This window comes from Aptenodytes forsteri, unplaced genomic scaffold (genome assembly GCF_000699145.1).
Source record: "Aptenodytes forsteri isolate BGI_AS27 unplaced genomic scaffold, ASM69914v1 Scaffold408, whole genome shotgun sequence".
Classification (NCBI taxonomy): Eukaryota; Metazoa; Chordata; class Aves; order Sphenisciformes; family Spheniscidae; genus Aptenodytes; species Aptenodytes forsteri.
Genome location: NW_008796048.1, coordinates 122,285 through 138,343, shown reverse-complemented (window position 1 = coordinate 138,343; position 16,059 = coordinate 122,285).

Genomic DNA, 16,059 nt, shown 5'->3' with positions numbered 1-16,059 from the left:
GGCCAATATTGCAGATTTTCCATCTAGAAAACATACTGATTTTTTCAAAACCTTGCAGATAGTTTAAGGAATTATATAACAAGTTTTCAGTTTTCACAGCACACTATTTCAGAATAATTTCTGTAAGGTTCCCTTCACAATTTATTTTTGCAAGAATTAATTTTGCCATGAAAATATTATACAGAGGAGGTGTCTCTCTGATATGTTTTGGGAGCTGTTTATCCACTGTGCAATGTGAAAATTGCTCATGAAGTGATCTAGATATCATCACATATAACAGAATGCAAAAACTTAAAATGGGTAAACTACATGTCATTGGTGAAGGGAAAGAGGTAAGAATCAGATTTGGTGACAAATATGAGTCTGTTCTCTTGTTTTGTGATCTGGTTTATTTTTGTACCATTTATTGCTTGGTCTGTGTCTGCAGTTCCAAATTATGTTCTTTTAATTAAGCAGAGTGGTTCTGCCAGAAAGTAGAGGGTCCTCAGCCTTTCTCACAAACATCAGACCTAAAATAATTGAGGATAGCAGGATGGTTTTTGAAAATACTCTCATGAATGATTTTCCTTCAGTGAGATTTTTTTGGTCATTACTATATTATAGCACTAACCATATGGAGATGTCTTAGTAAGAAATTTGCTCTTGTGAAGAAGACTTGAGCAAACATATTCAGCGTTCACGTCTCGTCAGGGTGTAGTGGAACATCTGACTGGAGAAACGCTCCAGCCAGGCTGGGAACTATGCAAAAATGCACCTTATCTTTTTTGTATTCAATAGCTCTGTAATGAGAGGAGTCACTCAGCACATGAAATCTCTAGACTACTCCCTCTTTTCTCTGAGGAAATTCAGTCTCCATATCTCACCCGATCACTAAACTATGAGCCACCCTGACAAAGTGGGCAGAGAAAGAGTCTCCTAGTCTCTCTTGTTAACTGCATCCCATTTTGAACAGACTAATTGAAGCTTTATCAAATGAAAGGAAGAGAGAACAGTTAGACAGCAACTAGGACATTGGCCCGAGAAGTATGAGATATGACTTTCAATCCCTGCCTCCCAGGCCAAAGGAAAGATTTGAACTTCTCTACTCCTTGTTAAGCTGCTCCAGCCATTAAAAGATTGTGTGTTTGCCTTTGGCACGTCCTGTGGGAAAACTGCCATAGGCATCCGGGTCTGAAAGAGGCTCAGGGTGATGAACCCAAACCTTTGAATGGAGGAGAGGGGTTCAGAAGGGAAAAGTCTTCTTGGTCTTTTCTGTGGTTCATGAGGCTCCCTACCAACCCTGTCTGTCCCATCCGTCCTTTTCCAGGCACTGCACAGTAAGTCCTGATTAGAAATAGGCTGTAGGTTTTTCTGATGCTAGCACAGACCCCAGTAAAGTGCTGTCTTTTTCTGGGTTGGTTCATGGCATCTGTACGTTGTTTAATTGATACAGAATGTGTGTGCCTTTCCAGTACTGTTTTCAAAAACAGAGGCTGAAGGCAGAACTGCCACTTGTTATACTGCTTGTTTTATGGATAGGCAAAGTTAGGGTTACTAGAAACGTGCCTGCAGCGTGCAGTTTTTGTGCCTCACTTAGTTTCCAAAAGGATAAGGAGATTGCCAAGGAGGAACAGAGCTATGTAAACACAACTTTGGTTTTTGCAGTGCTCCCAAGGAAGATACGGAAAGAAGCCAAACAAGTCAAGGATGATAATGGATTACCTGTAGCAACTTACACTTCCACTTGTCAAGAGCACTCCAAACCGAGCTGTTGAGTGAGCACAGCTGCTCCTTCTTGGACCATCTCCTAAACCCAGGAGCATCTATTCAGGAACACCCCAGCCAGCACCAGCCCAGCTCAACACATCCACATCGACGTGGCACTGTGCAGTCAGATAGATTTCAGTTGGAAAGCTGTGTCCATGCCAGCTGTCCGGTCTTGCCAGTGAAGATGATGGTCCGGGATGCAGAGCCAGCACAACACAGTTCTGGTGTTTGCTTGGTCCCTGCTAACACAGGACTCGCTGTCCTGCCCTGCAACTTACTGTGGGCGCCTGCCAGAGGGGGGTGCTGGGAGCTAACCCGACCTGAAGAAACACAGTGATGGTTCTTGGTGTGGGAGACAAGCTCAACATGCAGCTTAGATGAAAGGCACGCTGTCCCATGTTCTCTGTCATTATCATCATTATGCTGATGTGCATGCTGTCAGGACAGAGAGAGGTGTTTAGAAGGTAAGATTCACACTAATACTGAAGCTTTTAAGACTGAATGCAAGATGCTTTAAACTTTACACCTTACTTTAATTCTCATGTTATATTCTCATTTATCATTTATGGTTGGACTCGATGATCTTAAAGGTCTTTTCCAACTTAAATGATTCTATGATTCTATGATGTTCCCTAATAATTAGATCTATATTTTAAATATCAAAAGGTTGTGGTGGAAAAGATGTCGTACTGGGAGACACTATAGAAGTCTGTCAAGCTCATCAAACTTGCCAAGGCAGTTTAAACATTACCAATGAGCATTTTGGGGAGAAGACAATCAGAGGTACTAAAGAGCTCGTTAACCCACCAGAACAAAAACTAATGTCTGGAAGTTAAGCCCAAATCCAGCTAGAACTTAGGTACTGCCCCTTTCAGTGATGAACTGGAATTTAGAAACCATGACCAAAAGGCATGCAGTTCTCCTTCTCCTGCCATCTCCAGATCGCATCCAGATGCCTTCCTGTGATCTGCTCTGTCTGAATACAATTATTGGTCTCAATACAGGGACAAGAAAAAGAAATCTAGTTACATGGGATATCTCATGGGACGATGGAAAAAAACAGTGGTCCTGAGCCACATAGCTGTAGCCTCCAAGGTTTCGGGTGTCTGGAGTGAGGCACAACCTTGGGAGGAAAGCATGACAACCCAGTTCCAGTCAGGTGTGATGATGGGCATGGCTATGTAACGGTGCACAACGCAGAGATGCTTGAGCCAACACTCAACCTTGCTGAGAGAAAGTTGGCAGCTGCTTCTGGCTGCCTGGGTCACAGTGCCATACTTGCATTGCTTCAGGGGTCAAGGTAGTACTTTTGGGCTGTGCTGCACTCACGTACCTGGTGACCGGCTTCTTTAGAAGGGTCTTCAAATTGCCCTTATACTTTTTTTTAAAAAATGGGTAAAACTAAGCTTGAATTTATATTGTTTATGACATGTAAATAGAGACTGGAAAACCAATTCATGCAGGAATAAGTGAAAGTCCTCTGATTATTTTTCATATTCAGTTGACAGAGTGAATTTCACCCATAACTGTATATGCATTTTTAGAAGTGGGACAAATAATGACGGGCAAAGGGAGAAAGAGGCAGGAGGCTTTTGCTACCAGTGCAGCTCAGAACCGTTCTCCTCTCTTCACAATGTGATACAGGCAATGGATGCACACCGAGCATGCATTTTAACTAGGAGAGGGCTGTATTCTTGGCTCAGTAAATTCATATCTGATTTTCTTTTTAATGCAAACTGCACTGTATGCCTAAGAAATTAATCAAAAAGATGAAGTAGTTTTAGTATCCATTCAGGAAATGCTACATTAATCATTGATTTTCATTTACATTACAAAAAGAAATTATCTGAGAGGCCTGACTTCAGGCACTCAGTTAGAATTCTATATATTTGTTGCTAACAGTCTAATAAAAAGATAAAAATTGCTTCTTTTGTTTTGCTGCTGTCCCACACCAGTCTCTTTCTTCAAGGTAGTACCTGGTTGATACACTTAACACTTTATGTATAAAGTCAGTATTTTTAGTTCTACTTAGCTTTTGAAATCAAATATTCAGAGAGTTGACCTGTTATTCTGGGCAAAATGACTGCTTCAGGTGCCTTTATTAAAATATTAATGCAAATTTAAGATTTTGTTATAACTATGACTTTAGTCTGCACCTTTGATTCTAATTAAAAACAGTAAATCTCTCAGAAAACTCTAATTCTATACCTTCAGAATCATCATAAAACAGGAACATTTCATACCTCAATATTGTTTTCCAGTAATTCAGCTTTAAAATAGGAAGGAGAGTTGTTTTTAATGACAACATCCCAATAAAGATTTTATATTAGTGTCCTGTTCTTAAGAGTTCATTAATAGTAGCTCCTCATGTTAAATCACCAATGGGTTTTATTTGAAATTAAGTTTTCCATAAAGGCTGTCCATCCTGTATTCCACTGAATTGAGACAAAGTGAAAAAAACCCAATGTCCCACAGTAGGCCATACTCAGTGAGGTTTTTTATAATAAAAAAAACCCATTGTGCCCACAGTAGCCATACTCAGTGAGGTTTTTTATAATATTTTCAACAGAACTTGATGCCAGCCACCAGTTTTAAACAGCTTCTCCTACAATGTCTATGAGAGGAAGAGTGCTAGGAGGGATTAAACATGATAGTTACTTCTCCTGCTGCCCTGTTTTGTATTCATAGTAATTGTTGTTGCTATGTATTTATTGATTCCTTTACCTACCAATTTTCTGTGTCTCTCTCTGGTGAGCTGTTTCCAAGCCAGAGGGGTAGGTGTGGAGCAGTATCTTCCAGAAACTTGACATGATGTTTGTAGTTCATAGCTTAAAGAAACAAACATTGTGAAATGGGCTGTGAAAATCTCTCCGGTAAAAAGGGAGCAAGCATTTTAACATATCCTTACGTATCTGATAAGGTGGGGGTAACTGTCAGTCACCCTCATACTTACCCAAAGCTTTTCCTAGTAGCTATTTGCAGAAACAACATCCATAATTGTGAGATTTTTATGGGCAGGAGACTATCACTCAAAGGCTGTGAACAGGAATTATCTCTGAATATGTAGGGCTGGTATTAAACTCGTGAGGTTCAGGCATGGACCTTTCTGCCATCAGGTGTGGAAACAGACACCAGGGCTCTCCACCTCCCAGAGGCTGCCTCTTTCAGGGAAAGTTTTGAGCATTACATGAAGAATTCAGGTTTTCTGTTGCCTACTTTCTCTCTTGGGTTCTATGAATCATAAAATCATAGGAAAAAAATCAGGTTGTAAGGGAGCTCTGGAAGTCTCAAAGCCAGGCCAGCTTTTAAGCTAGGTCAGGTTGCTTAAGGCCATGTCTGGTCAGCTTTTGAGTATCTTTTAGGATGGAGCTTTCACAACCTCTCTGGGCAACTGGCTTTGGGCAAATGGCTCTACCTTCTCTACAACTACCTTTTAGGCAGCTGAAGGCAGCAATTAGGTGCCCCCGAAGCCACCTCTCCTCCAGGCTGAACCAGCCCAGGTCCCTCAGCCTCTCCTCACAGGTCAAGTGCTCCAGCCCCAACCAGCCTGGGGGTCTTCTGATGAGCTTGCTCTAGTTTGTTGATGTTTCTTGTACTTTACAGCCCACAAATGAACGCAGTAGGACAGATGCAACCCCATAACTGCTAAAAAGAGATGAAGAGTCATCCCCTCGACCTGCTGGCTGCATTCTTGCTAATACCTTATGAGGCTGGCCTTCTTCACCACAAGGGCACACTGCCGACTCAAGGTTCAACTTGTTGTTCATCAGGGCAACAATTCACAGGTCTATTTCTGTAAAGTGCTTTCTAGCCAGCCAACGCAGAGTCTGTGCTGTTGCATAGGCTTATTCCATTCCAGGGGCTTTACATTTGTCATTGCTGAACTTCATGAGGCTTCTGCCAGTCCATTCTTCCAGCTTGTTGAGGCCTCTTCAAATAGCAGCTTTGCCCTTCTGTGTGTCAACTGCTATCCCCATTTCATGCCATGAGGAACATCAGTCATTACCAGCCGCTCGGTAGACTTAAAGTGATTTATCACTGCTTCTGAAACCTGAAGGCCCATCCAGTTATTCACCCACCTTGTAGCCTCCCCATCCAGTGTACACCTCGAGTTTGGCTACAAGGAATTTTGCATCCTTCCACATAAGGAAGCCTGGCTTCAAGAGGAAGAATGGAAATTGCTTCCTTCCTCCTTTAATGTCTCCTGTTCCTTTCTGTCTTTACTGCAGATCTCTCACTGTGGGTGAGTGTTGTAGCCTCCCATGCTTATATAAAAGGTGAGTGGCAACACAGATTTTTGCTATAATTTTTGAATGAAAATTCTATGTTGTTGCTGTGAATCCAGGGAGGTCTAAGTATGCCTTCTGTAGTAAAGACATCTGCTCGCTGTGCTATATTTGAGCTGGCATTGAGGCTTTCCCACGCATTGAACGTGGCTTTGATGCCGAGGCATTTTCTCTCTCTGATAATTTATGTCTGTGCGTGGATTCCTACTGTGCCTAAAAACACATTGGCAACACATACTCTTGTCCCCAGCACATTGTCGGTTTTCCATCAACCCTCTTCCTTCTCTGTTATCAGAGATAGATGTGGGAATCTACCCTGGGAATGTGGACCTTGTGCTACAACACGAGTGGAGACCTCAGTGATTTCCCTAAGAAAATTATTTATTTTAACAGGCTCTCCAGCAGAGGACCACCACAACCTGGTAGTTTGGGGTTTGACCTTGTATGTTCCTTTTCCCCCGAATCTGGGTTTTATTTCCACAGAAGGAAGAAGGAGTGAGATGGGAGAGAAAGAGAGTGTGATACACACCCAAGCCAGAAAGCCAGCACGCACACCAAGATCGACTGCTGCAGGTACAGCTAATATTGGGCAAGGGGATGTTCTGCAGATAACATCATGTTTTGTTTTCCATCAGCAGCCTCAGTGTTAGCACAGGACTTTACACATGATATGTGGCCCACATGCTGGAGACTGCTGCTGTAGCAATCAATCCAGTATTCATGCAGTTATTAACTAGTTACGAAACTTGTTCTCAGCAGCTGGAAAGAGATCAAGTTTTATATCTTTGTATTCTACCATGTTCTTCCACATCTTTTCAAAATAGGCAGTGATCCATGCCCTGCAAGTGCTTGAGGTGACTGGTAGTCCCATCTTCTTGTAAATCTTAATTGTAATGCACAACTTCCCTATGCAGACAGTATTTTCTGTGTTGTCTATTAGATTAGTATATACCAGTCTGTGTCCTGTCTGGGCAGCAAGAGAAGAGAAACCTCTCAAACAATTTTTAAAAAGTGTAGAAAGAGGCACATCTTAAGCTCCACTTCCTTGAAGACAGCACCACCTAACACTTCACTTGGTTGAGATTCCTGTCTCTGCCTGGGATTTACAATCATGAGTTTCCTGCTAACGCTCAGTGACTTTAAAACACCTTTCTAGGGGTTCTTTCTCATTCTAAAAAGATATCAGGGTAGGATATCTTCTGTTTGACATAGTAAATAAGCAAATAATCGGGGCAAACATACTGGGGATGGTATAAAGCTGAATTCAGGTTTTCCATTTGCCCAGGTTTACACTTTCTGCTGTACCCCACCAGACTGTACAGTAATCTTCAGGTGGCAGGAGGAGAAATGTGGCTCCAACAGTATTGCCTATTGAAGGTGCTGCCCCTTGCATGCAAAAATGGGAGTAAGAGAAATTCCTTTTACCAAATGGTAAAGAGGAGATTTGGGGCATTTCAATTACTATTTTAACATAAACCAGGAATTTTGATGTAAAACATGACCTCTAATTACATCATGCAAAGTGGAATTTTCAGAGGGATTTAGGATCCACTGTCCCACAATGTTGTAGGGCACCGACTTGTGCTGTAAGGATGGAGAAAGGAATTTGAACCAGGATTTCCCATTTCGATATTCATCCACTGTGATCTTAGGGAGTGCATAGGGGCATCAATTTTTCCCTTGAGGTATGGTTAAAATAAAGGATCAGGCCCTATTGGTAGGGGAGATAAAGAAATATCCCAAACTGGTTTCAGCATCAGGTAACTGTTGTGCAACTCTATCCTGTCCAGGTTTTGGGGGACTGCATGTACCCACCGTGAGGAACTCGAGATGATTGTGAAAATTCAGTAGCAGAAATTGATATGCTGAAGAAATTTTACCTCGTGGGGGGAAAGAGAAGAAGAGGATCTGATACAGTAATTTGGGTCCCAAATCCTTTGGGGTTGTTAGATCTCCCAAAAACCTTTCTCCCCATCATTGTTTTATGTGGAGGAGCCAACATGACTGTTTCCTCTACCGCTGAGAATACACGTATATCATACCCTTCAAATCACCAACATGCTGCTGCACTTACTGAATGTAGATTGCAATCATTCCAATAATTAAACTGCAGAATTATTAAACGACTTGAGAGACTCCAGCAGGAATATTGGAATTTTAATGCCTTAGGATAAAAAGCCCTCTTAAATAAGAATGTAAAACAGCAATAGTTGTGCTCACAAGTGCAAGTTGTAGATGTCGAGAAGGCTGAGTGTAGAACGGTTTGAAGAGGAAAAAGCCAGACTTTGTTTTTATCCTAATTTACTTTCAAAGCCTGGGCTTTTGGGCACACTGCACTGTGCTCAGCCTGATTTACTTTTATTATTTTTGTTGCTGTTTTCATTATGTCAGTATTTCTGTGGACAGTTTTTTCCTTTTTTTTTTTTAATAATACTTTTTGTGTATTTCTTGTTCTTAAAGATGATTTAGAAAAAAATTACAGGCTACAAATGTAATCATGAGGCTGGCAGTCAGGTTATTCTGACTAGATATTCTGCCCTGTGTGTTTCTTTTCTAAATCAGGTTTAATGTTGGCTTTTGCAGCACAGCCTACCAATCAAACCAAAAGTCACAGTGTACTTTTTGGTGCGACCACACACTCTTAACCTCAACTTTCTTTTTTAATTTGGCATAAAGACCCCTTTGGTCAAAGCTATTCTATAAAGCTATTTATTGCTTTGCTTTTCTTCCATTTATGTTCACAGATAAAAGAGCATCATGAGGAAAAATCAGTGTTGCTCTAAACTTGTTTTCTTCGTGTCGTGAACAAGACTGTAGTGTGAAGTTCAAAAAAGCACCGAAGAATCATGAAAGATTCATATTTGTCATGTTTTCACAAGGTGGATTTAACTGAGGAAAAGCGATTTTGAAACCACAGAAGGGAAATATGTGTGTTGCATATGCTATCGGATACTCTCAGCTGGTGCGGGTAATGTGTGACATACAGCTCTATGCCTGAAAGCAGTGTTTTTCATTCATTCTTTGTGTTTAGCAAACTCGCCTTTCCACAGGAAGAATTGCTGTGATTTCAACAAGTGCAGGGGTACAAAAAGTCAGACACTGGTCTGACAGCCAAAGAGGGGGTCCTGGTGCTCCTTTATGCCCCACCAGCTCTCCTCTTCCCTCCTTGCTGCTGCATGGCACAGCTGCTACTCCCCATACAGAAGAGCGAGCTCAGCCTGAGCAATGCTGTTTCTGGGTTTCTTCCAGGTCCTGTTCTGTGGGCACAGTGGAAGAAACGGAGGAATTTAGGAAAGGCATTTTGCAGCCCCATGCAGCTTCATTCTTGCAGCTTTCCCTCAACCTATGCCTATTTTAGGTAACATTCATTCTTGCTGCATGTCTCATTTAGCCTCTGGGCTAAATGGAGTGCGTAATAGTTCAAGGCAGTTGAAGATTTTTCCTTCATGCAATAAAACTGAATTTGCTTCATTTGCCATGAATGATAAGCAGGAACTTCTGCAAATCAAACATCCTTTCTTTTTTTCTCTGTTACACAATGATTCATAACAACAATTTCATTTGGTATGATATTAAAAGATTTTAATTTCTCCAAATGGAAGTCTATTTCTGTTCTCTTTCCCATTGCTTGTATTTATGCTAACACTGTAAAGACAATCCAACATGGGGCCTTTCATCAAAAATGCATAAAAAATAAGGAAACAGTGTGAATTAGATGATTTCTTCCCAGTGCCATTTTCTGGCTATTATGTTGCAGAATGTAAAAGCTCTGAAGAGCTATTTTGTTTTTGACTCTGCCTGCAAAAGAAGGGATGGAAATACAGACCCATCTCATTTGCTGTTAGTGTGGAGGCAGTAAATCAACCCATTTCTCCCATTTTGCCTTTTCCCAGAAAGGACTAATCCTTCCTCTCCATTTAAAGTCTCCTTCATCTGAAGGCACTCCCATGCACCTCCAATTACACTAACTCCACATATTCCTGTTGAGCTGGCTCTTCCCTGCAACATTTTCCTTTCACTCTGTCCTCAGACATTTTTCATTTTTCTTGAATGTGGTGTATTTTCAGGCAAGGTCGGAGGACAATGTCGCGAGTCGGAGTCGGTGCAGCTTCGGCAGGCTCCCGGGACGCGCCTCTCCTCCTGGCACGCTCTCACCTGTGTAGCTTGCAGCAAGGCACTCACCCCCTCGCTGCTGCCATGGCTCAGCACTGATGCTCTTGCTGCTTGCAGGCTTTCTTTTAATTGCATGGCATCAGCAGCTCTCCAAAAGGCTGTTAAATGGAGCTGCTTTCTCCCTGTCCGGCTCACACGAGGGCATGTGCTGGGTTTGGCTCAGCTGGAAGCGGTTCTTTCCATGTCTTTTGAGGTACTTTCACAAAGCCCGTGGCTTGTTCATTAGGAAAGTGTTACGGCTTGTAGGCACAGTTAATTAGCACTCATGAATAAAAGAAAACTAGGAAGGAAAATTAGAGGAGTAAGAACAACAAAAATAAGCTGGAAGAAAAACAGTGTAAGTCTATAAGAGCAAAGCACTCAAGAAATTAATAAAAAAAATATCGATGCTGTAGGTTTTATAGTGATTTTTCATTCCCAGTCTGTCCAAAATAAAGCAAATACTATGTGGCGTGAAGTCCAGCTGAACCAGCACACACACAGGTACGTCTGTCTGTCATACAGGTGCCTCTCTGGTGCCAAACAGCCAGGAAACAGAAGAGTACTTCAATAGGGAGAATAGAATAACTGTGTGTGTGGGTGTCATCGATGCTATCATGAAATTTTTAACAACCAGCTGAACAAGGGCCACTAGTCTCACTTTACTTTCCTCCCTGGGGCTGCAACTCATTGTTAGATTTTTTTGCACAACTGTATTATGAAAAGCTTAAAAGCATGAACTGTGCTGCAGAAGTGACAGGTTGCCTTATCGACAGCTAAATACCGGCACCAAAAATCTTCCTGGAAAAAAGCTATAGTCTTTCAGAGAATCCACTGACTACAGGAGGATAAATACATTTCGAGCCTTGCTGCCAGAAGGTAAGAAATTGGGTGTGGCATGTAATTAAAGATTATACCATGGTATGAAAAATACACAAATGGGCTGAATAAAGGCTAAGTATCACTTTGGGCATAATTGACACTTTGAATCTTTTGATTGCTTGACTTTGTAATTCTACTTGTACTCTGTAAGAGCGAGCGTTGTTTCCATGATTGTATGCAAGGATGATCCAGTAGGCTCAGTACGGCCAATGCATCCTATTTATCCATTAATCAATACACAAACTTTGCATTTTCTAAGAGAATGAATCAGTGATCAGAAGAAATCTCTGCATCAGCTATCGTAGCATCTCAATGATTCTGGGATAAATCAGGGCAGAAACAGCAAGGAGTTGTGGCAAACTTTGCTCTTCCCATCAGGGTGGAAGGCTGCAGCTCTCTTCTAACTTTTTTATTTCCTTTGACCCTGAATAGTGCCAGTGAGTCATTTCAGGGAAGAAAAGCTGCCCATGAGCCAAGGGTTGGCCTCTACTGTCTCCTTCTATCTATCTGTTTATGCTGGCGTTCACACCCTCCCTGCGTGCTTAACCGTCTTGTGCTACTCTTTCACAGCAACAGCGATGTCCCGAGACACGTTAGCCTGGACGACCTATTTCCAGTTTGTGCCCTAGCTACCAGGCATGATCATTTTTCCCCGATATTGGATTTTATGGCAATTCTGTGCAGTTCCAAAATTTCTTGTCAAAACATGCCTCGTTGCTAGGCTGTCAGGTAAGGAGGAGAATTGAGCTTCTCATTTTTAGCATTAGATTGACGAGGAAAAAACAACCATGATCCTGTATGACAAGTCAGATGATCCAGGACTGGGTGACAGGAAACAAACATCAGGCTGGGACTGAAATAATTGAAGAGCCAAAGGTTTTCTTTGCTGGCAGAAATAATTCAGTGAAGATAAAGGCCTTGTCCTCTCTTTCCCTGACAGCATTTCTTTGCCCCCAAGCTGGGTCAGACTCAAAGCTTGTCAAATAAATTAAGAGAGTCAAATGCGGTTCATAGCTTCCCCTTCACAAAATTCATTTCATAAACAGTCTGTGGATATTCTTGAATCATTATGCCAGCTCTGTAATTAGGAAGGGAAAAGGATATTTCATGCGAATTTCATCAAATACGATCTTCAATGAGTAGCATTCTTAGCTATAAGAATGAGCCCAAAAGTTGCTCTGAGATTTTGCCCTCCTAATTCTCAGTTTTCATCTGGTCCTACAAGAATCTCCCACCCCACTGAGAGGTTCAGCACATCTCCCTCTGCCCCAATTCTCCCGCAGACCTAGAGCTGTCTTTCCCATCAGGAGAAAACATTTTTACCTTCTCCTGCCAATGAAGAGAATTGCATTTTTAGTCAGGCAACAGTCTTGCTAATTATCTCTGAAACAGACTCAGATACTCCACCTCCTGTGTACGGCAGACTCCAGCTCCACCATTGCACTGCAATTTCATGCACTGACAATTTGTTTTTTAGGCAGCAGTGACAGCACACGAGTGAGGGGTACAGGTACGGTGACATGACAGAAGCTTCACATCAGCTTGATGCCCCCCCCCAGTCCTCACTTTGGGAAAGTTTTGATCATGTTTATCTTTCTGAGTGCCAGCAGCTATAGACCTAGGCGAGGAACTTAACCTGGAGAAAAACTTAAATTTGGGCTGGCAGCTAAACAAGCACTTGAGGTCTGTAAAAGGAATCTAATTTTATATTTTTTTAAAACCAAGCCTGCTGTCAAATTTGACATGCTTAAGATAAGTGTGCAGGGTGATGAGAACAAGAGACATCAGGAAAAGGGCGGAAGGAGGCATTCCCCATCTGGCATGCAAGTGCACACGTCTGCACAGCCTGGGAAACAATCCGGAGGGATGAGCACTCCAGTGGGGTCACAGGGCTGTGGCATTGCTGCAGGACTGGAGAGATGCTGGGACCGCCTGCACAGGTGGGTACCAGCTCTGCAGGTAACACAGGCAGTGAGGAAGAGGAGGGGAGATGCCCTCTGTGCGAAGGAGCAGCTCAGAGATGCAGAGCATTTCCATGGGACAGGTGATGGGCTGCGTGCGGGCTCATGGGTCGCTATCAGAGGAGAGACCGGTGAGGGTGGCATCACAGTGGGAGGGTGCCACCTCACCTGATCAGGGTGAGGGCAAACACGAAGTCTTCTTTAAACAGCTCAAGCCTCTGTACCACAGACCCTTGTTCTTTGGGGCACTTTAACCTCCTTTCATCTGCTGGAAGGGCAACACAGCAGGACACAAGTGTTGAAGAAGGTTTCTGAAGATGTCAGGGAGAACTTCTTGATACAGGTACTGGGTGGGCCAAGCAGGACAAGATCTCCAGCATCTGCTATTCACTGACAAGGAAAAGCCAGCTTGGAATGTGATAGTCGGTGCCAGCCACGGCTGTAGTGACCACACAATAGCAGGATCGAAGATCCTGTGAGGAGTGAGAAAGGAGTGCAGCACAGCACAGACCCTGGACTCCAGGTGAGCAGACTGCTGCTTGTTCAGGGAATTGGTAGGTGGGAGCCCATGAGGCAGCTCTGAAAGGATCTCAGGAGAGCTAGCAAGCCTTTAAGGACAGCACCTTCCAAGCACAGGTGGGGCCCACCTTGATATTCTGGAAGACAGGTGGGTGTAACAGGAGATGGCTTGGCTAAGCAGGAAACTCACAGCAGAGCTCCAGCGCAGAAAGGCAGCATACAGGAGGTGAAAGAAGGGACAGGCTAAAAAAGAAGAGAGCAATTATGAGAAAGAGAGTATTTATTGGAAATATTAATATTCTCTTCTCCAGGGAAGAGAGTATTTGTAAGAATCTAGAAAAAAACCACAAAGGAGTCATATACCAGTCTATCTTCAGACAGAATTATCTGAAAAATATTTCCTGAGGGAAATCAAGTTCTCTCTAAATGTCTCAAGTCATAGATGACATATGGAAGCTCCTCTAATAATTTTTGGCCTGAGACACTGGGGTGGCAAACCCAGAATGCTTTCAATAATAAAAAAAATAACAAACAATCAGTACTTGCAAATTAGCTCTTTGAGAAAGGTTGTATAGTTAGCAGGGTGACACAGCCAATTTCTGTTGAAAGAGAGACCTTCTGTGATGGCGTCTTTTCAATTTTCCACATGACTTTCAAACTAATCAAACCTGCTTTGCTCCTTCACGAACCTAACGGCTAGAGGAGCAAAAGTCTAAGCAGAAGGATAAAACAGCACAGCCATATCTTACCAAGAAAGTTGAAAACAAAAAAAAAATTCCAAACCTTGAACTTACAGGATGACAACTAATTTCTAGGAAAGAACTTGCCTGAGGCACGGGGCTATGCACAGAAGTGGGGCAATTCTCAACACGGGGCGATTCATTATAATCATGGAAGATAATGATAGAGGGGCTTGCTCTTGTCACTCACTTCATCGCCTGGTTTCCCGTCCTTTCCCAAGCACCGATTAGTCCAAGTGTCCCTGCAGTCTGCAATAAAGCTGGACCTAGCACTGCTCCCATAGGCTGTATTATGCAGCTGTTTCTTCCCGAGATTCAGAGGCATATGAGCATCTAGTTGTGAGTTGTGTCTTTGGCAACCTCCCAACAGCTGCTCATCAGTTTGGAAATAGCCATCTTGTTAAGTTCTGAAATTTGTCAGTGTGCAGTACTGTACCTGGGGAAGTCCTGTACACAGGGAGGTCAAATACATTGAGATGCCTGAAAATGCTGCTTTGGTCTACTGTTGAGATTTAATTTGACCCATTCAGAATGTCCCTCTTGCTCTAACAAACGCATGGGCTATATGCAGCCAGGAACTGGCAATGACACAGAGCACAGGCAGGCTGAAGGATGGCAAGTATCAGCCTAGAGGGAATCAGCAGGGGAAGAAGGGAACGAAGATTAGAACAAGCTCTGGTTTATGCATTAGGCAACCAGGAACGATAAACAAACTTCCTTCATCAAGCTCTAAGGTTTGAGTCTTAGGATGAAGAGCCCTATATTGTTACCCCCAGTAGCTGAACAGGAACAAACAAGACCCCTAGTCAGTCTCTGAATACAGCAGCTGATCCCTATAATGTTATTTTGCATTGGCATTACTGTCATTGGAGAAAGAAGCCTTATGAAATGACTTGAGACCAGAGCTCTGGCTGTGTGCTACAGTGGCGTCCTGTTTCTATCAGCACAAACCAGGTAGGAATAGAGCCAAAGACTCTCTGGGTGTCTTATATGCAGCATGCGGGTATCCTGATCAAGCCAAATTTCTTCTTTGCTTCTGAACCAGCAGAGCTGTTCTGACAAAATCTGATAATGGGAACATTGACCGCAGGAATCTGTCCTTAGTACAGCTGGCTTCACATAAACCTGGTATATGACAGGCAAAAGCATGAAAGGACAAAGACAAGGACAAAATATAATTGAGAGAGGAAAGCTAGCTGAAGTTACTGAAACAGACCTAGGGCTCAAAAAGGGCTGGTGAGGTTTGTTCAGTTCCTAGCTTCTCCAAATCTCGTTAGATATATTCATTAATGTTTAGATTTTACTGAAGTAGAGAGAAATGTTGAAAACACTGAATATTGAAATTGAGATTGAAATATTGAAAGTCTTAAAAAATATGCTGATTTTGAGCCCTGTGAAACAGAAATTTGTGTCTCCTATTCTTCACCCCCAAGTCACTGAGTTCCTGTGTTACACTGGGAACGAGCTGGGACTCACACTGCTAAAACACATCCTCTTCTGCATCCAGATGACATGATGTGTCAGCCGATAGCCCTGTCTCCATCACAGTCGTGAGAGATGTACCATCTCTCGCCCCTCTCAGCTGGGTAGCCGAGTCCTTCCCACTCCCCTTCAGGGAAAATCATCGAGTCAGCTCAGACCACCTACAGAAAGGGTTTTACTGCAAAAAGGGAAGTCTCTCCTCAGCCTCTCCAGGCATTCAGTCCCACATCTCTAACAGTGGGGAGACTATGCTACACGTTGTCTATTCAGATTGCAACCCCTGGAGGAAGG